We start from the raw sequence: 20428 nt of genomic DNA, 5'->3' as shown, positions 1-20428 counted from the left end.
GTATTTCTTGAGCTCCTGAGAAAATAAACATGCTCTTTATGTACTGGGTGCCCTTTGTATTCTTCTGGGCTCAGGCCATTGGTCCAAATGTTCTAATCCAAAGCAAATAGTTTTAATATAATGTTCTAAGTTCTATATGGGACTGCTCTAACAAGAAAATAATATTTTTGCTAGCTATGAGTTAGAGTATTACAGATCAAATCTTCAATGTTAAAAAGAAATTCCCAGTGACATTATTGTGAATGGAGAAAGAAAATCCAGAAGAGCCGCAGATAGGCTAGTGGACCTAGTAAGTGAATATAATAGAATTATTGGATATAATCAATACCCCCTGAAATTTTATATACCAGTAACAGTCAATTAGAAAAAAAGAACCTAAAAATACATATCATTTATAAAGGCATCAAAAATTCAAACCCATAGATATATATCTAATAAGAATTATAGAAGATCTCTACATGGGAAATTAGGAAACATGTTTGAGAAAAAATAAGACCTTAATAGAGATATTTATGTTTGTGGGTAGGAAAACTCAGCATTGTCTGTTATTTCTGCCCAAATTGACCTAGGGTTTAGTGCAGTTTCAAAATCTCAGGAAGTTTTTTCTGTGTGTTGGAAAACTGACAAGCATGTAATGAAAGTTATACAAAGGGATTTTATTTTTTTTTTAAAAGAAGAACAATAAAGTTGGAGGATTTTTCTAGATATGAAACATAAAGTTATGGTAATTAAGACAGTGTGGTATTGATGCAATGATAGGAAAAAGGGTGATCCATACAGAAGAGCCAGTCAAGAAAGAGACGTATATGTTTTCAACCATGTTTGAACCAATAAAGCTTTTCATTGTCTCTAAAGTTATTTGTCCAGATGTTATTGTATCTGTGTAATAGCAGTTCTGTAACCCCAAAGGGAAACCAATAGCAAGATCCAGCACCAAATAATCTCATGAATCAATGTCAAATGAAACTAAATGACTGCAGCTTCTAGGAAGAATTTAATTTTCATTCAAGGGAGTCTGAGTCTTGGAGGCCATTAATAATACACTTAGCAAATTCAAAACTGTTGAAATTTATCATCCTTTTTACAAAACTTTAAATATTGAAAAGTGCAGGCAACTTAGTGGATCACCATTGGAGAAGTCAAATCTACCTCCAAATGCTTGTTTATTCTGAGTCTAATCACAGAATGAACTGCCCGATGTGGAAACAGAAGCAGAACTAAACTAAACCGAACCAATAAGGCTATTTGTGAGGCAGTCATCTCATTTTATTTTTTCTAATAGGTCTGATACATCTGAAAGAGAAAAATTGGGGGAAAATAATTATTTTTCCTTAGTTTTTTCTTTGCTAAAAAATAAGTAGACAGTTAAGAATGAAGTGACCAAGACTAGAAATTTTTCCATATACTGTTGAAAGTATATAACATTTATCCTAGAATGTGCCATCTCCTAGTCTGCATCTGCCTAGCAGTGGTTTAGGAAATCAGGATTATTTCAAGACTTTATTTTCAAAACAGCTTCTAGTGTTCCATGTGGGCACTGTTAAAACTCATTATTTCAAGACCCTCTTGTTTAACCAGATTAAGAACTGCATCGCTAATGATCTGAGAAATGCAAATCAAAACTGCAGTGAAGTATCACCTCACGGAATGGCTATCAGCAAAAAGTCTACAAATGATAAATGCTGCAGAAGGTGTGGAGAAAAGGGAACCCTCCTACACTGTGGTGGGAATGGAAATTGGTGCAGCCACTGTGGAGAACAGTGAGGAGTTTCCTTAAAAAAACTAAAAATAGGGAGTTCCTGTCATGGCTCAGTGGTTAGCAAATCCGACTAGGAACCGTAGGGTTGCAGGTTCGATCCCTGGCCTTACTCAGTGGGTTAACGATCCGGAGTTGCCGTGAGCCAAGGGAGCAGCCCTAGAAAAGACCAAAAAAAAAAAAAAAACAAAAAACAAAACTAAGAATGGAGCTACCACGTGATCATGCAATCCCACTCCTGGGCATCTATCTGGAAAGGGCAAAAACTCTAAAAGAATTGCTTGCAGACTGCCAGAGGGGGTGATGATGTTGCCAGGAAGGGCTTAGCACTGAAGAAAATGGCATCCTGAAACTTCCATTTGCAACTTTGAGTAATTGGTGAAGACTTACCTGGCTAGTTGGAAAGGTGCCCGCACCAGCAATTTCTAGGCTCAGCTGCTGAGGACTTGTTCTGAGTCCCCATATTAAAGTTGCTGTCAAGGAAAGGAACAAAGCTATTTTTGAAAGGCTCCAGTGAAGGCTAACCACTTAAAGTTCAGGCTGTTGAATGTCACTCACGTCTTACATGTGCCTAAGTGATGGTGGCCCTGTTTGGGTCAGGAAGAGCCATGATTCTTGACAGAAGTGGAGCAGGCTTTCAACTTTGGAGGCAAAAGAACAGAGAGCAGCATCTCAACATCATTTTCTCGAGAAGGAATCCTGGACTTTTTTTGTGCTACCCTGTGAGATTATTCACCCATATGTACCAAGGCCAAGATTTTGGGAAGTCTCTTCAGGTAAGAAATAACCAAGTTGTTCACATTAGAGAGGTGGAGAACAAAATTTGAATATCAGGAAAATGCGGAGCTCTTTGGAGCCCTCTCTGTAATCTAGAATTCTTAATCCTCCCCAACCCCACAGCAAATGTGGTCTCAGAAACAAGGGTTTCATATCTATTTCCGGGTGTCATCTGAAAAAGCTTGTGGCATTCATGAACTTGGGAATTTTCCTGACAGGCATAATGTAGATTTCTTTACCTGGCAGAGTCTGTCCTGATTATATAGGCTTTTAGGAGACTTCAAGCAATAAACATAGATGTGTATTTACAGCTGTGTTTGAATTTCTCTGTCATTCTTTTCACACCAGGGAATCAAACACATTCACTGCTTTTATCAGATGATGCTTGTAATTGAAGGGACAAAAATGTGAACCACCATTGTTTATTACCCTGTATCAAGCGCTTCGTTAAGCTCAATGTATGTGGTTTTGACTAAAGACCAGGGTGTTAAACCCTAACTCTTTGGAGTTAAACACTGGAAGAAGGAGAGCTTTGTGAATATGGGTTGATGGTTACCCAATGTAGTGTCACATGTTTACTGGTACTGAAAGCTTTTTTTTTTTTAAAGCAAAAAAAAGGGATTTACCAACGTTATGAAATATCTTAGTAGCAAGACAGAGACATTGTGAGCTTCTTAATGGTGAAATAGAGACTATAAGGTCTTAGAAAAACCTGACTTTATCGACTATCAGACATAGGAGATGGAGAAAGTAAGGAGAAGTTTTCAAAGCAATATTTTCACCCTTTATTTCCCTGCTACTGTTTCGGTTTCTTTAAAATCTTTCCATGTGTGACTGCTAACAGAAGCCTCATATTTCTTTATTTTTCTAAACCCAGTTAAGTATTGCTGCCATCCTGCTCCCATCAGAAGTGGCAGGCAGTGCTCTCGTGGTTCTGTCCATGGGGAAGGGCCTCTGGTCCTCAGCCCAGGTGGGTCTGCTGGTGCCAGGTTATCTCACCCAGGCCTTTGTGGTCTTCTTAGAAAGCATTGCTCCAGCCTTTTTTGCACAAGCATGGTACTAGGTCTTTTCTGAGCATCCCCAGGCACAGAGCCATCCCCGTTGAAATGTTATGTCTTCATTTAAGTCACTCACTGTGGGATAACAAGATGAATTATTTCTTACTCTGCCACCGATCCCAGATGCAGTGACTTGGGAAAAGGCTAGAGAAGCTGGAGTTTTGAAAAGCTCCACCAGTGTTCTTACTTGTATCTCTTACCAAAATATCTGCCTCCATCAGGACTCATGAAGATGAAGAAACAGGGAGGCCCCTATAGAGGCTTTTCAAGTTGCCTGATGGTGAGAGTCACCTGGGGAAACTTGCACAAATTTTCGTGTTCTCTTTCCAGCTGCTCAGAATCAGAATTGCCCATTGAAAGGCCTGGAAAGATGTATTTACCAGGAGAATGGTTTAGGAAACAATCCACTACTCTTACAGAATCCCCCAGAGCTTGTTAAAACAGATTCCTGGGATGTGCCTCGAGAAATTCTGATTCAGTAGATCTTGGGCAGGGCCCAAGAATGTGCATTTCCAGTAAATTCCATAGTGGTGTGTTTTCTGATCCCTGGACCACACTTGGAGCTGTACCGTTTATGAGATACACTTCTTAGGAAGAACCAGCTGCTTCCTAATATTTAGATGCTGACTTTGGTGTTACAACAAGTCATAGATGAATTAATCAGTTATTGTCCCCCACTAAATTGTTCTCTGTGCTTGCACACTGAACAGAACCTTCTGTGGAGAATGATGGCGTGGGGAAGTCCAGGCTTTCGGTTGCAGACCTGAGAAATCCCAAGTCAGTTGTGTGACAGCAGCTGTTTAAGCCCTGGAGAGTGTGTCAGTGTTTTTAGCAAGCTTCCCAGGCGATTCTCAGCTTTAGGCAAGCTTGGGAACCACTGTATAATAATATTTTAATTACTAGACAGCTATTTGCAGACTTTTTCTTCTGTTTTTGCTTTTATTTTTTAAAAGAGCTTTGTGTTGAACAGCTGATTAACATTTGACACCCATGTTTCCACCTCACTCAGAGAGATCCTGCAAATCCAGAGTCTGTTTTTCCCATGTGTGTTGATGGCAGGAAAGACATCTCAGGCCTGAGTCTGGGCTGACATGGGATTCCTGGACACTCCTTCATGCCCTCACTGCTCACTGCCTGTCTCGGGAGGGGCCTGGAACAGGGCATGACCACAGTGGGACTCAAGTGCCTCTGATGGGGTTATTGTCAGCTTCCTTGCTTTTCTTACTTGGATCAGTGGGTCCCACCTCCTTGCCTGTCTGGAGCAGGAAGAGGCGCATGCTCAGAGGCAGGTCCTGATACCTGGGATTCAGATGCTGTTTTCTCTAACGGGGCCCAGTACCTGCAATGTGACAGGCACACTGTCTGTCCCTATAGCTTATGCATGCAGTCATCAAGCCGCATGGAGAAGCCCTGGTACAGACTTGGGAATCCTTAGGTTTTGTGAGTACCCGTGGGAGAGGGTCCCTTCCTACACGTGGGTTGGCAACTGAGAAGGGGAAAGGAGGCATCAGCTTCCTCTCACACATAGTGCCTGTGCTCTCCATCAAGAGAGAAGGTTAAAAGTATTGTAGAGTGCACAGGTGAAACCCTGACAGGAGTGATGACACAGACTCTCTCTTGCTTTGGAGAAAAGCAACATCATGTAGTATCTTAGAAACGTCAGACGATGTCTTAGAAACATCATAGCATCTGAATTTATTATGTAGAATACAGATGGGAGGAGGAGGGCAAAGAACAGGAAGGAGGAAACTGGTTCACAAGCCTGAGGAAACCTGGAGTGACTGACTTAAGCCCAAACACCAAAATGTTGATGCCATCTGATTATTATATATTGTCTTTTATGTCCTTTTTTTCCCTTTTTCATTCCCCCCAAAATAATTTTATTCCTCTTTTCTCCCCCAGTTTCATGGGACCTAGATTGCCCTCTGCTGGCCAAAAAATTTCTTTTTAATCAGTTAAAAGTCTGATAAAATTTCCTGATTGTTTTACAATCATTGTGTGTATACAAGCCTTAAAATATGTCTCTTTCCAGTGACATAATTCTTAAGTTATTGCTTTTTTAATCAACAGGTCAATTTTTAAAGAATATCTGGGTATCAGATCAATACTCAGTGAGATAATAGGTAATGTTCAGGAAGAAAACTGAGTTCCTGCTCTTATAATAAAAAGCACAATTATGGATCACCAGACCTAAGTATTCAATTAAGACACAAGTGTTTGGCACTTTACAATGGCTGCGTGTTTGAAGTATAGGAATTAAACTGCGATCACCTTCCAGGTTTCTGAAGCTAAGCTGAAAAAAAAGTTGTAGGTTTCACCTTGAGCAACAGCCTTCAAGAAATACCATCTCTAGGAGTTCCCTTGTGGTCACAGCAGCAGCTCAGATCACTTCCGTGGTGTGTGTTCAATCCCTGGCCTGGGAACTTCTAGCACAGCCAAAAACTTAAAAAAAATAATAAAAAAAAAGAAATGCCATTTGCAGAGACAATAACAACAGTTACAAAGTCTAAACAATATACTTGGAGTAATTTTTAAAGCAGATTTACTGACAGGCAATTTATGTAACATAAAATTTACCTTTCTGAGATGTACAGTTTAATGATTTTGAGTAAATTTATAGAATTGTGCACCACCCCTGAAATCTAGTCCCATCTCAAAAGATTGTTTTCACCCCTTTGGGGTCAATCTCTGCTTCTACCCTGCCATCTAGGTAACCTCTAATCTGTGATCAGTGCTGTTTTATAGTATAAAAATGGAGACTTTAAAGAAATTTTTTTAATGATTTTTATTTTTTCTGTTATATTTGGCTTACAGTGTTCTGTCAGTTTTCTACAGTACAGCAAAGAGACCCAGTCACACATAAGTATATACATTCTTTTTCTCACATCATCTTCCATCCGGCTCCATCATAAGTGACTAGATATAATTCTCAGAGCAGGCTCTCATTGCTTATCCATTGCAAAGGCAGTAGTTTGCATCTATTAACCCCAGATTCCCAGTGCATCCCGCTCCCTCCCCTTCCCTCTTGGCAATCACAAGGCTCTTCTCCAAGTCCATGAGTTTCTTTTCTGTGGAAAGGTTCATTTGTGCTGTCTGTTAGATTCCAGATATAAGTGATATCATATGATCTTTCTCTTTCTCTTTCTGACTTATTTCACTTAGTATGAGAGTCTCTAGTTCCATCCTAGCTGCTGCAAATGGCATTATTTTTTTCTTTTTTATGGGTGAGTAGTATTGCATTGTGTATATATACCACATCTTCTTAATGCGATCATCTGTCGATGGACATCTAGGTTGTTTCCATGTCTTGGCTATTGGGAATAGTGCTGCAATGAACATATGGGTGCCTGTATCCTGAACAGACATTTCTCCAAAAAAGATATACAGATGGCCAACAAACACATGAAAAAATGCTCAACATTACTGATTATTAGAGAAATGTGAATCAAAACCACTATGAGGTACCACCTCACACCAGTGAGAATGGCTATCATTAATAAGTCCACAAATAACAATTGCTGGAGAGGGTATGGAGAAAAGAGAACCCTCCTACACTGTTGGTGGGAAGGTAAATTGGCACAACTACTATGAAAAACAGTATGGAGGTACCTCAGAAAACTAAATATAGAACTACCATATGACCCAGCAATCCCACTCTTGGGCATATAGTTGGACAAAACCTTCCTTGAAAAAGAGACATTTTAGTTAAGTGGGAAAGATAATGGTTTCATTGATAAATAGTTCTGGTATTGATGGCCATCCATCTGGAAAAATGTCCCATCTACCTTGTTCACCTCCTTGAACCTTGTCACCTCTTTCCTAACACCATGCAGAGTAGCTCCAGTGCCTCACCTACCTAACTATAGGCCATGTATGTAGCAAAGCTTGTAGGAGCTGTTCCAGCCACACACTAGGCAAGCTCCAGGTCTTGGGTGCGTGTCCTCCCGAGTCAGTAAATTCTCCCCCTGCTGGCCAATATGTTCTGCACACTTATCCCAATTTCAGCAGACTGGAGCTCCCCTCCAACACATCTCCTCCTCATTGCTGCCAGTCCCTGGAAGCTTCTTCTCCCTTCCCTGAGGAGACTCTTTGGCTAGAGCAGGGACTGCATTTCTGAGCTCTGGGTGCACTGAACTCTGATGCTGTTTGTTAGCCTGGAAGCAGTGAGAAGCAGCAGACTTGGTGAAGTCTGCAGAGACTCCTGGGAGGGGAGGCTGCTCCTCTCTGGCAAAGTGGAGGGAGGGTTGGCCTCCCAGCCCTTTCAGATGGGATGATTTAGGGGACGTGAGAAGTCAGGGTTCTGAGCCTCGTCCACGCAGACGGCTCCTTTCCAGTCCTCTGGGTCCTGTTCTTCCTGGCTTTGACAGAAGGCAACTGTCCAGAATGTATAATCAGTTTTCTTTGTAACTTTGCCTCCCTGGCAGACTTTGAGCTTGATCTCCAATACAGTCTGCCCTACAGATGCAGGAGATTAGGGTTTCTTAAACACTTCCCTCAAGGCCCTCTGTTTTTTCACAGTTTATTGTTGGTTGACCTGTGGCTATTTTTTTCCCCCCAAGATATTCAGTTACCAAAGCCATGAACTCCACTGTCATCACAATTACCATTTCCCTGTGCTGTTCAAGTGCCTTTCACCTTCCACCAATAACTAATCCTATTACCCCACAAGTAGGAGTTCATTGTGATGCTTTGTCCTTCAAATGGCTACCTTGAATGGGGTCTCCACCATCTGACCAGTGAGTAGGCAATCTGCTGCCAAATCCTACTCTGAGAGTTTGTTTTCTAGAGCCACTTCTGGAGCTAAAAATTTTCTTTGCCTGACATCCCACTATGAAGAGACTGAAACAAAGGCTCACATGTGGGTGAATTTGGAGGGAAATGTGATTCCAGGAATCAGGAAATTGGGACAGGGAAACAACCAAAGGCCAAACAAAGGTACATTTTGAGGTATTTTACTGCCTTGCCATTAGTGCTTGATCCCACTGTAATCTACCAAGGAGAAATGTTCACTTGAATCTTAGAAGGGATGAGCATTGATATGTTGGCTCCTATTCCCTACTCTTCTAGGTGTCCCATGGCTAAATACTAAAGTGGGTTCCCAAGAAATGAAAGGTAAACAGTCTTAACCTGAGGCAAGGCTCTTTCTCCCTGCATCTGTGCAGAGCCAGTCATAGCTTCTGTGAAAGTGGATGCTGCAGCTTTGGCTGGAGTAAGAACTAGGACCAAGAGGGTTTTGAAGTACATGCTATACCAACTCTCCACCCCATGAAGCTTCTGCTCAACCCATTTCTGCTCTTCTCTCCTCAGACCTCAGAATCAGACCCTCAGATCTTGCAACTTTTATTATATCCAAGGGATATTTATCTGTCACATTGGGATAAGCACTTTACATGGAGGGAGTATATACTTGCTGACATCTTTTGAGCCCCTGAAGCAGCTTATTAAACATTTCCCCCCTGCACAGCTTCTTCCTGAATTGCTTCTCACCTGATTTGGTTGTTTTTAACAACCTTGGATTTTTTTTTAAATGATTTTTATTTTTTTTCCATTATAGTTGGTTTACAGTGTTCTGTTAATATTCTACTGAACAGCAAGTTCACCCAGTCACACATACATATATACATTCTTTTTCTCACACTATCATGATCTATCATAAGTATCTAAATATAGTTCCCAGTGCTATACAGCAGGATCTCATTGCTCATCCGTTCCAAAGGCAATAGTTTGTGTCTATTAACTCCAGATTCCCAGTCCCTCCCATTCCCTCCCGGATGTTTTTTGAGGCTGAGGATTATCTATCCCTCCCTCCTAATTTTGCTTAAAATGTCATTACTCATACAGCTATTGCTTCCGTTAATTTTTTTTGGTATGGCATCTCATCCTGGGAAATGCCTGTCTTGTGCTGCCATGTTTATACCGGAATTCCTACTTTGATTCTTTTAATCATGCAGAGATGGAAATATCAGGTCCCTGAGGGAGAGACAGGTTAGAAGGTTTCACTCCCTCCTGTGCTACTACCCATGCAAGGCCAAACTCTTATTTAAATACTAATCTTGTTGATTTTAGCCCCTGTTAAAGCAGAATGTTTCACTTGTCTTCACAGTCCTGACTCGGAGTTGGCATGGCTCCTGTGGTGATAATCAGCTGGGCTTTGTCACACACCCAGCCAAGCCTCTGTGGTGGCCACCAGGTGGGTGTTCCTTGGGGGAGTGTTCCCTGGGGGAGGGGAGAGTCTATGTTCTGACCTATTTTATTATTTTTCCCTCAGGGTAGAAAATATAGGCCCATGGTGCTATCTTGCCTCATTTGTGGCAAATAACTCTTTCTGCTTTTCCAGAAACAGAAAAATCAAGCAAGCATGATTTCTAACCAAAGAGGGACCTTTAAACTTGTTTTTTTCTTCATTGCTACCTATGAGTGGCCTGTTTCCTAGGAGAGGACTCAAATGCTTCAAGTGTCTTCTTCAAAAATCCATAAACGATAGTCTGTCCATCCCTTCTGGCTCACAGGAGGAGGGATTTTCCAAGAGTTTGCCATGGCTCCTGACATATATTATCTATTGTAATCTACACAACAAACCCAAAAGAAAGGCACTGTCAGCCAGTTTCACATAGGAAGGACCTGAAACTCAGAATTCCAACTCAAGTCTTTCTGACTCCAAAGCCCATACTCTCCTGGTACCAAAGTGAACAGTTTTTCATATAACTTGTATTTTGTGGATGAGGAACAAAAGTCCTCAAATTCAAAGCAAATGAACCACCCCCCATTTACGAGTTATGTTATGCTGGGTAGTCTATTTAAAAATCTTTGTGCCTCAGTTTCTTTGTAAAAGGGGGATGTAGTAAGACCTTCATTGTTGGTAGGTGGTTGGGGATTAAATGAGTTAATATAAGTGGAGTGTTTAAAAGAGTGACACAAAGTGGGCATATGCCATGTGGCTTAATAAAACAAGACCAAACCAAGGATCTGGGACTGAAATCAATTCTTCTGACTTCTGTCCCAGTCTTCCTCTATGAAACATTTTTTCTTTTTAGGGCTGTACCTGAGGCATATGGAGATTCCCAGGCTAAGGGTCTAAAGGGAGTTACAGCTGCCAGCCTACGCCACAGCCACAGCAATATGGGATTTGAGCCACGTCTGTGAACTTCACCACAGCTCACTGCACTGCTGGATCCTTAACCCACTGAGCAAGGGATCAAACTCTCAACCTCATGGTTCCCAGTTGTATTCGTTTCAGCTGCACCATGATGGGAACTCCAGCATTTCTGAAATGGGAACTAAAGTCAATGGGAAAATGAGTTGTATTTTTCAAATGCCTTATATATCTCTTTCCAGCAAACATTTATAACATTAAACAGAGAGTATGTCTTCGGTTATTTGGAGACTGCTTCAGTGTAGAGTAATGCAAATCTATTCATGGATAATTTATTGTCAATGCCAAGGAGAGAGCAGAAGCTCATAAAGTTGGAACCAATGCAACTTTAAAGAATGGAGGTAGCAAACGGGAGAGACCAGGTAGATGGAGGCTGAGCAAGCCGGACAAGCCCTACTTGTTCTCTACATTATAGTGATGAAAGTGTTCATTGCAAGTGACAGTAGCCTAATGCGCCATAAAACAAAAGTGAAGAAAATAATAAACTGGTACATGAAATTGGTAAATTCAAGGATGGCACTCACTTCAGGTAAGTGTATCTCTAGGGGCTCGAGTAATGTCATTGGAACTCACGGCCCCATCTTTTATCCCCCCTCATCTCTTCTTGTTTCTTGTTTCCTAATATTTGTTGGCTTCATTCTGCCCTGCCACAGAGAAGTCTTTGTACATCATGGAGAAAAGATTCTGACATTTCTATGTCTTCATCCTTATAGGAAGAGGAACACTTTCCCTCCAGTTTTAAAATAGAACAATTTCATGGAAGAACCCCAGCTGGCCCTGGATCTATGTCCATCCTTGGACCAGTCACTATGGTCCAGTCACTATAGCTAGTTGGACAGGGCCTTGTGGAGCAGGAGAGGCAAGACTTTAGGTTGAAGAAAAAACAGCTCTCCAATTAAAAGGGGAATGCCAGAAAAATAAAAACCAATCAATGTTCCCTGCCCTTTATATATAATTGCAGTCTCTCTCAACTGTTCTCTTCTCCTTTACCCTCCAGTCTAGTTCCCAGCTGGTTTCTGGCTCTTGGTTTAATATACCTTTCATAATCTCACCCTTAGATTTAGTGTTTACATCTTATCCCCCAACTCCTGACTCTTGTCTGTACCTTAAGGATTGCAGTTAAGATGGGTTCTCCCAGAGTTCCCATAATGGCTCAGTGGTTAGTGAATCCGACTAGGAACCATGAGGTTGTGGGTTCGATCCCTGGCCTCACTCAGTGGGTTACGGATCCAGCATTGCCATGAGCTATGGTGTAGGTCGCAGACGCGGCTTGGTTCCTGCATTGCTGTGGCTGTAGTGTAGGCCGGCAGCTATAGCTCTGTTTAGACCCCTAGCCTGGGAACCTCCATATGCCCATGGGAGCGGCCCTAAAAAGATGGGTTCTCCCTATTCTCTCTGCTTTGGACAACTACCTTAAGTGAGAGTTCCTTCTTTAGGAAATCCTATGATGCCCAGATTCTAGCATCAGTTTCATCTTCCTAACCCCATTGAGCTTCCCCAAATCAGAGAATTTGTGGAACATGAGGGTGTCTAAATAAGAGTTCATGTGTCTAATAGTAAGTAGTAAGCCTTCAGTTTATATAACTCACTGAGTGGTGGGAATTTCAAAAACACTGACTCCTGAGGGTTAAAAATGTATCAGAATAAGGGAGTTCCCATCATGGCTCAGCAGAAACAGGTCTGACGAGTATCCATGAGGACACAGGTTCAATCCCTGGCCTCACTCAATTAAGGATCTGGCATTGCTGTGGCTGTGGCATAGGCCAGTGGTTACAGTTCTGATTCGACCCCTAGCTTGGGAACCTCCATATGCCATGGGTGCAGCCCTAAAAAGACAAAAAAAAAAAAAAAAGTATCAGAATAAGAACATTACTATAGCTCAGGACCATTTCTATGGGTCCTGGGGAAACTGTGAGACTTTGAGATGAAAAGGGGGCAGGTTCACTCTAGTGTCAATAAGAAACACAAGGACATTAATATAGGTTCCCTTTTGGGGCCATGTAGGGGTGTTGATATGTCTCTTAAGACTCGAACTGAAGACCTCTCTTTTTTTATTATTGCCATTTGTTTAAGGCACAAGACCATTCATTTTGTAGTGTGTCCTCTGTGTTTCTAGAAATTTGGTATTTGGATCTAAGGAAGTGACTTCGATCAAATTCAAACTTGAGTTTTTAGCAAGATTACTTCTTAGGTAGTGTGTTCTTTCATCAGGAGGCATTTAATCTTTGATCATTTATCTTTTTGTGACTTTGGCAATCACTGATAATCATTCCTTAGGTACATTTAGAGGAATTGCAGAGTAATGATATTCTAATTCTGTCATTCCTTCTTCATTTATTTGCTAGACTATTTCTATAAAGAGAAACTTCCTTTTAACTACTACTTTTTTTCCCGCTAGTGGTATACTGTATACAGGAAAGGCAGGATAAATTCTTGATTTTTTTTCTATTTTCAAAATAGTTAATTCATTAACATCTCCAGCAGCGACCAGTAGTTTTTGTAGGTATCATTATGAACTCAATGTTTCAATATATTGAATATATCCTTATTAAGAGTCCAATTGCTCCTATGTTGGCCGGTGTGAATCCTTTTAAGTTGGCTTTGTACTCCTTTTAATATAGCCCTAGGTATCTCTGCTAGCTTCCTTGCTTTCCAGTGAAGTGAGATATATGGGCTTATCTGGTAGGTTTCTTGGCCTCAAATGGGATTTGGCCATTTTTTTTAAGGAGCCCTGGTTCCATTGAGCAGTAGGGAGTTGTTTTTTTTTTGTTTTTTGTTTTTTTTTAATCTTCTGAATTAATAAGAATGCAAAGTTATTCAGTTATGATTTACTTAAGTAATATGAAGATACTGATAGTTACTAATTCTATGAAAAGTCCCTATAGATTTCCATGAATTTTGGACAGTATGTTAGCCAGGATTTTCCAGAAAAAACAGGAAAACAGAACCAATAATATATCTATCTGTCTGTCAGTCTATCTTGTCTGTCTATCTATCTATCCATCCATCCACACATGTATATAAAGAAGGCTTTTTTATTAGGAATTGGCTCATATAACTATGGAGTCTGAGAAGTCCTGCAGTCTGCAGACCACCAGTTACAACCTTAGGAAAACCAGTGATGTGATTCCAGTCCAAGTCTGAAGACCTGAGAATCAGGGAAGCTGATGACATAAATCCCAGTCCAAGGGAAGGTGACTGAAGTCCTAGTTAAGCAGTTAGGTAGGAAGGACGGGAAGCCTCCTTCCATTGGCTGTTTGTTCTATTCAGATGCTCAGTGGATTGAATGATGCCCGTCCATATTGGGTCAGGCTCTCTATTCCAGTGAACCCACAGATTTAAATGCTAATCTCATCCAGAAACATCCTTACACACACACACACACGCACACACACACACACACTCAGAAATAATGTTAAATCTGGCCCTTTGACCCAGTCAAGCTGACACAAAAAATTAACATCACGGAGAGTATGTTTGGCAATATGGATATGTTTAAATATTTTTGTGAAATGCCCCTTAATTATCTCAAGAAGGTCTTCAGGAGCTTTTTAAAGATTCAGGCTGTTTATCCTCCAGCAGGGCTGAAGCTGAGGTATGATGAGAGGCCCCTGGGACTGCTGATCGGGTGAGACGTGCTAAATGAACAGAGAAATCAAACTGTGGTTTCAAATATGAGCCTAAAATTGAAGTCACTGGGCCCAGATGCTTCAAATCGCAGGCATTGATTTGTGTGAGCAAGCTGTTTTTCACATGGGCAGCCCTGTGTAATAGGTCTCAGGGGGACTGGCAGCTTGGCTTTATTTATTTAAACATTCACCCAAGCAGTGCTGAATGCCAGCTAATGGGAAAGCTATCAGCCAGGCTGAATAGGCCATATCAGCCCATCTGACTTGCTTTGTGTGTGTGTGTGTGTGTGTGTGTGTGTAGTGAACTGTGCAGAAAGCTAAATTTTAATCTCAGTATGCTTAATCTGAGTTCAGCTAGTTGTTTGTGGTAATGTTCAACTTTATTGTGCTCTGACAGCCTGTTGCAATTATTTTCACCATGGTGCCAGCCATTCCTTCGGGAGGTCTGGAATGCACCTTTGCTCTGGTCAAGTTCCCCCTTCCCTGGACATGGGTGGAAACTGTTCAGGTTGTGTAAGGAGGCATACTCCCCTTTATGAGTTCACAACACACCACCTCTCCTTTTATCTTAAAAATATTGGTATTTTATATGTTTTCTGACACAGGTCAACTAGAGGGTTCTGGCACCTTTAACTGGGAGCATTCTAAGCCTGGCACTCAGCATGTGTTTAAGTGTATGAAGACCCTTATTCTCACATTGAAAGAAGGTCACTGACTTCGCTTTCCAAAAATGATTCTCTTCATTGTTCTGACCTGAAGATGGACAACGGGCTTTTCAGAAGAAACCCCTCCTTCACAGAGCTGATTGGCTTCAAGGTGAGAATGTCAAATTACAGTTACGTTTGGGGCTGTCACCAATGTCAGACTGAGGATTTGGAGTGACTAAATTTACTGATGGTCAGACCCTGAGATAGTATGACATCATGTTGTCCAGCCAACACTAAAGTGATGCAACTCTTAAGTGGTGCCTATGACTTGTTTTAAGTAAGTCTCTCTAGGTCGTCAATTGTGAGAAAGCCTATTCCTTTGGTATTTTTGTTGAGGAAATTGTCTATAGTGTTTTTACCTCTGAGCAAGCACAGAGCTTTCACTTTTCACCTTGTATCCATTTATGGTGGAGAGGGAGTTTATTTGGGTAAAAAAAAATGATGCAATTAGATAAATATATGTCAAGTAGAATTTCTGGTGGGCAGATAGATGAATTATTAACATTGACTGAATGCATATTATGTGCCAAGAACAGTGCTAAACATTTTACATGGATGGTTTCTCACACTTATAAAAACTCTGTGAAATAAGAGCCGTTGTTGATTCCTGTCTTCATCCATTCAGGCTGCTACAACAAAAATGCCACAGATCGTGTGGCTTAAATATAAATCATTTATTTCTCACAGGTCTGGAGGCTGGGAAGTCTAAGACCAAGGCACCAGCAGATTAGGTGTCTGGTAAGAGGCTGCCTCCTGGTTCGTAGAGGGCCATTTTCTCATTGTGTCCTCACAGGGCATAAGTGTAAAGAAAACTCTCTGGAGTCTCTTTTATTTTTTTTAAGTTTATTAAAAAATAGCAGTGAATATAAAATATGTAAGAAGTTTTTGGATGTACTTACAGATAGAGTGAATAATATTTACACAGGAGATATTGAATCTTCAGATGATGCATTTATTTATTATAGTCAAGACCAAGATTATGTCTGTACTGTAACATTTTAATCAACATGTAGCAAACTGTGACTTTGAATTTATGACTATGAACTTGCTAAATTAGCATCACACAATTTTGCCTATCAGGCAATGATATCTATACCAATTCCATAATTTTTAAAATGTCCTAGTAAAGTCCTCATTTCTATTTATCAAATTATTTTTGTTCAAAAGCACATTTTGCTTACTTTATCAGCCTTTGGAATATGTTAGCAACTTAGACATAATGGGTATTTAACAAATGCTGGCTGAATCAATTAATAAAAGAAGTTCAGTCTTGTCTCTCTTTAGTCTAATCACAAGAAGTAAAGAATTTCAAAGTATATTAGTTCTCACATAGAAGTCAAGTATTTTAGGATTTCTTGAATCTCATTTTATAAAATGTGTTATTTTAAAATTCCATTTTGTAACATCTTTAATTCAGGATGTGTGAAGAAACATATCATTTATTTATTTTTTAATTTTTTCAAGTTTTATTGAAGTATAGTTGATTTACAATGTTGTGATAATTTCTGTTATACAAAAAAGTGATTCAGTTATACACACATCCACTCTTTTTTGGATTCTTTTCCCATATAGATTATCACAGAATATCAGGTAGAGTTTTCTTTGCTATACAGCAGGTCCCCATTGCTCAACATTCCATGGACTTCAGTGTGCATGTGCCAGTCCCAAACCCTCAGTCCATCCCTCCCACCCCCACACCTGTTCCCTTTGGTAAACATAAGTTTGTTTTCAATGTCTGTGAATCTGTTTCTGTTCTGCAGATAAACTCATTCGTGTCCATTTTTAAGACTGCACATGTAAGTGATATCATATGATATCTGTCTTTCACTGCCTAATTTCACTTAGTATGATAGTCCCCAGGTCTCTTATATAAGGGCACTAATCCCGTTTATGAGGGCTTCACTTCATGACCTAATTACCTCCTAAATGCCCCATCTTCTAATGCCATAGCATTGAAAGTTAGAATTTCGACAGATGAATTTTGCAGAGAAACAAACATTCATTCCATAACAATACCCACTTTACATCTTAGGAAACTGAAGCCCAGAGGAATAGTTATGCTGAATGCATGTTGTGTGTCAGAACGATTTCACGTAATCCCTCACAATGACCTGATGAAGTAAGAGCTGTATTATGTATGAGGAAACTGAGGTACAGAGATTTAATAATTTCCCTGAGATCACGCCAAGCTAGAATTTGAACTGCAAAGGGTCCAGCCTTCTTAGAGGGCCCTTTTGTTCTTGGGATTGTTTTCAGCTTCAGGATTTTCTTCTCACATTAACAGCTGTATTTGAGAGGAAGGGACATCATCTTTAAAAAGCCCTATAGAACAGGGGTGGGCTTCAGGGCAAAAGAAGCAGGAATTGTCAGCTGCCTGCTCTGCAGGGTCCTCCTGGCCCCACTGTGGCTGGAGCTCTCTCTCCACTACCAAGAGGTCCACTGGAGAATCCCAGCCTCACTGACAATTTGCACATAATAAGCCCTTTCCAAACCCATGTCACCCAGAAAGTATACACTGCTTCTGGTTCTGACAGGCCTTTTCTTATTGGTAGTAATTATTTATAACCGAATAACTTTCTGAAAGAAGTTTTTTTGTTGTTGGTTTTTTCGTGCATTTTTTTCTTTGTTTGCTGTTGCTTTTGCTTAGCGTTAAGGCGACTCCAAGACAAGGGATCCTAAACTGAGTGTCAGGGAGGCCTAGTAGAAAGGCCACTGGATGCGGTATGGATGGTGAGAATCTGCATGTCACTTCCTTCTTTTTGGATCTTGGTTTCCTCATCACAAATGATGTGTTAGGCTAGGCCAGAGTCCCCATCAGCATGGGAATCCCTAGGTCTCTTTAATAAGGTCACTAATCCCATATGTGAGGACTGTGGGTGTGATCCTAAAACCATTTGCAGACAACCTATGGGCTGAGAATCACTTACTGAGAGGAGTAAGTTCAGTGTCTTCCAAGAGTTCTGTGAGCTTCCAAACCACAACTCTTCTATGCTCTTATAACAAACCCTCCCACTGGAGTCTTGCATGTCTGCCTGTCCCCATCTTTATTGTTCCTTTCTGTCACTCGCCACCCACCACATTCCCTGATGACTTTGACAAGTGGCTAAGAGATTTTTTTCCAGTATCTTACTGTCATGCTGGTTGCAAGATCCATTCATTCTCCTCAGTAACACCCAGTTCAACTTCCTAGCTTCTTAGTTCCTTGGCATTTTCACCTCTGGTGATTCTCATTTCTATTCCACTGCTGCCCCCAGAACCACCTTGCCTCAGCACTCTTGAACTGCAGGAATCTACTCTTGACCTGCATGCCATGGTCCCTACTCTAAGCAGTCTCTAGCCAGCACCCTTGTCTGCTTCACCCTTTTGTCTTCCTGCCATGTTACTAGCAGCATCCTATTCCATCCCCACCCTGCCAAGCATGCTGGAGAAAATCACACAATAATGCAGACACAGGTCCTAATTGTGTATGTTTTCTAACTCCAACCAAGGACTGAACATTGCCTTAGCCATATTTCTCTGTTCCCTCTCCTCTTCCTCACAGTGACAGCTGTTTGGACCTTATACCATAATCCTCAGGGTACCTGTCCCTCCACTTTGCCATTCTCTGTCACTTTCAGGAGACAACCTTTCTGTTCAGCTGGAAAAAAATCCTAAAATTCCTGCCCTCCCCCTACTACCAACTGCCAACTTAGCCATATCTATTGGAAGAGATTTTCTCCTCTTACAAAGGACTGATTCATTTCTCCACTTGAATTTTGGATTCTGTCTCCATGACAGAATACGTTATTGTGATATTAATTTGTGCATACCCCATGTTCCTCACCCATCCTCATCTCCATAACCCCCTGTCTCAGGGATGGTTTGCAGCAAATGGAAGAACAGAGGCTTCTGGAATCCCTGTTCTCTGTAAATACCCATGTTTGTGGAAGAGGGGCAGGTAGAGAAGTGATGGCCAGTGAAGGCAAGAAGAGAGGAGAATGCTTTACCACAGATCAGGAGGAACCTAAAGGCGGAAAGGAGAGGGGAATTCCCACCAGTAATGGGGGCTCAGTGGCAGTGCTGTGGGGAATGCTGGCATGTCTAGGTGCATTGGAGGATGCTGACGCCCAGAGATATGGGCTCACAGCCTCCCTTAAAGCCCCCTGCAGGCTTGAAGAGTGGGCATCTCTGTGCTACCCAGTGTGCTGAACAACCTGAGTAGCATCAGATGCTGTGATAATAGGACCCTTTCATGACCCGGGGAGGTAAGAGAGCCCCCTTATTCACTGGGATTAGATTTTCCAGCAAAGAGTGATTTGCTCTAGAAGGAACTGTAATTTGAACTGGTTTGCAAAGTTTATTATTTCAATCACACCCTCCTCACTCTCCCCTGAAATTTCAGGGCCTCACCTTTTTTTTTTTTTCTTTTTTGGCTTCCAGGGATCAAATCTGAGCTGTAGTTGTGACCTATGCCACCTCTTATATCTCATTGGCCAGGATTGGGTCACATGGCCACTGCCAGTCCAAAGAGCAGTTAGGAGAAACAGTATCTGGTACTTTCTGCCACAAGATGAAAGCAGACCAGCAAAGAAATCCAGACTGGGGAATGTCTGGTGAACAGTCAACCAAGAGAAATTTTTAATTTGGAATCTTTTGTGGCTCCCTATAAATGTAAGGATTATTTATTCTAGTTCTGTGAAAAATATCAAAAATATTTTGATAAGGATTGCATTAAATCTGTAGATTGCTTTGGGTCGTATGGCCAGTTTAACAATGTTAATTCTTCCAATACAAGAGCACAGGATATCTTTATATTTGAATCATGTTAAATTTCCTTCATCAATGTTTTATAGTTTTTAGGTATAGGTCTTTCATCTGCTAGGAATTTTTTTTTTGATGTGATTTTAAGCACGATCACTTTTTTACTTTCTCTCTCTGATATTTCATTATTAGTGTATAGAAACTTATGGATAAACAGATACAAATTACTATATATAAAATGGATAAGCAGCAAGGATCTACTGTCTAGCACGTGGAATTACACCCATTATCTTTTACCTATAGTGGAGATTAATCTGAAGAAATACCAAATCACTATGCAGTGCACCTTAAATTAACACAGTATTGTAAATAAATCATACCTCAGTAAAAAAAAAAAAAAAATAGCGCAATTGTCACAGCTTTTAACTCCTAGACCGCTGAACATGTTTTCTTTCACCTCTCTGCCTCTTCATTTCTGGATCACACGTTTGGAATCTAACTCCTCATGTACAAGCCACTCCCTTCATCTGACTAACTCCTACCCCCTTTACAAACCTCAGCTCAGACATCACCCTCCACCCTTCCATGCTGGATTATACGTCCATCAT

At 40.9% G+C, this 20428-nt stretch overlaps 1 long non-coding RNA gene across 2 annotated transcripts in view; it reads left to right on the top strand.

Annotated features, from left to right (window-relative positions):
• Positions 1-9694: 9694 nt before the first annotated feature.
• LOC146407007 (uncharacterized) overlaps positions 9695-20428 on the top strand; it is a 121653-nt gene continuing 110919 nt past the window's right edge. Inside the window, exons 1-2 of one of the 2 annotated variants that reach the window (XR_014821161.1) lie at positions 9695-9781; positions 14979-15189. This is a non-coding gene — a long non-coding RNA (uncharacterized LOC146407007). Of the gene's footprint in view, positions 9782-14978; positions 15190-20428 lie in introns of those variants that run through there. The other variant, XR_014821159.1, reaches the window with a different exon arrangement.

The sequence above is a fragment of the Sus scrofa genome, chromosome 1, assembly GCF_054392235.1.
Source record: "Sus scrofa isolate SSC_HxYL_T2T_F1_AM1 chromosome 1, Sscrofa_HxYL_maternal_Yorkshire_Landrace_v2.0, whole genome shotgun sequence".
In the NCBI taxonomy this organism is placed as follows: Eukaryota; Metazoa; Chordata; class Mammalia; order Artiodactyla; family Suidae; genus Sus; species Sus scrofa.
Note: the sequence above shows the minus strand (reverse complement) of the source record. Positions and strands in the feature narration are given on the sequence as shown.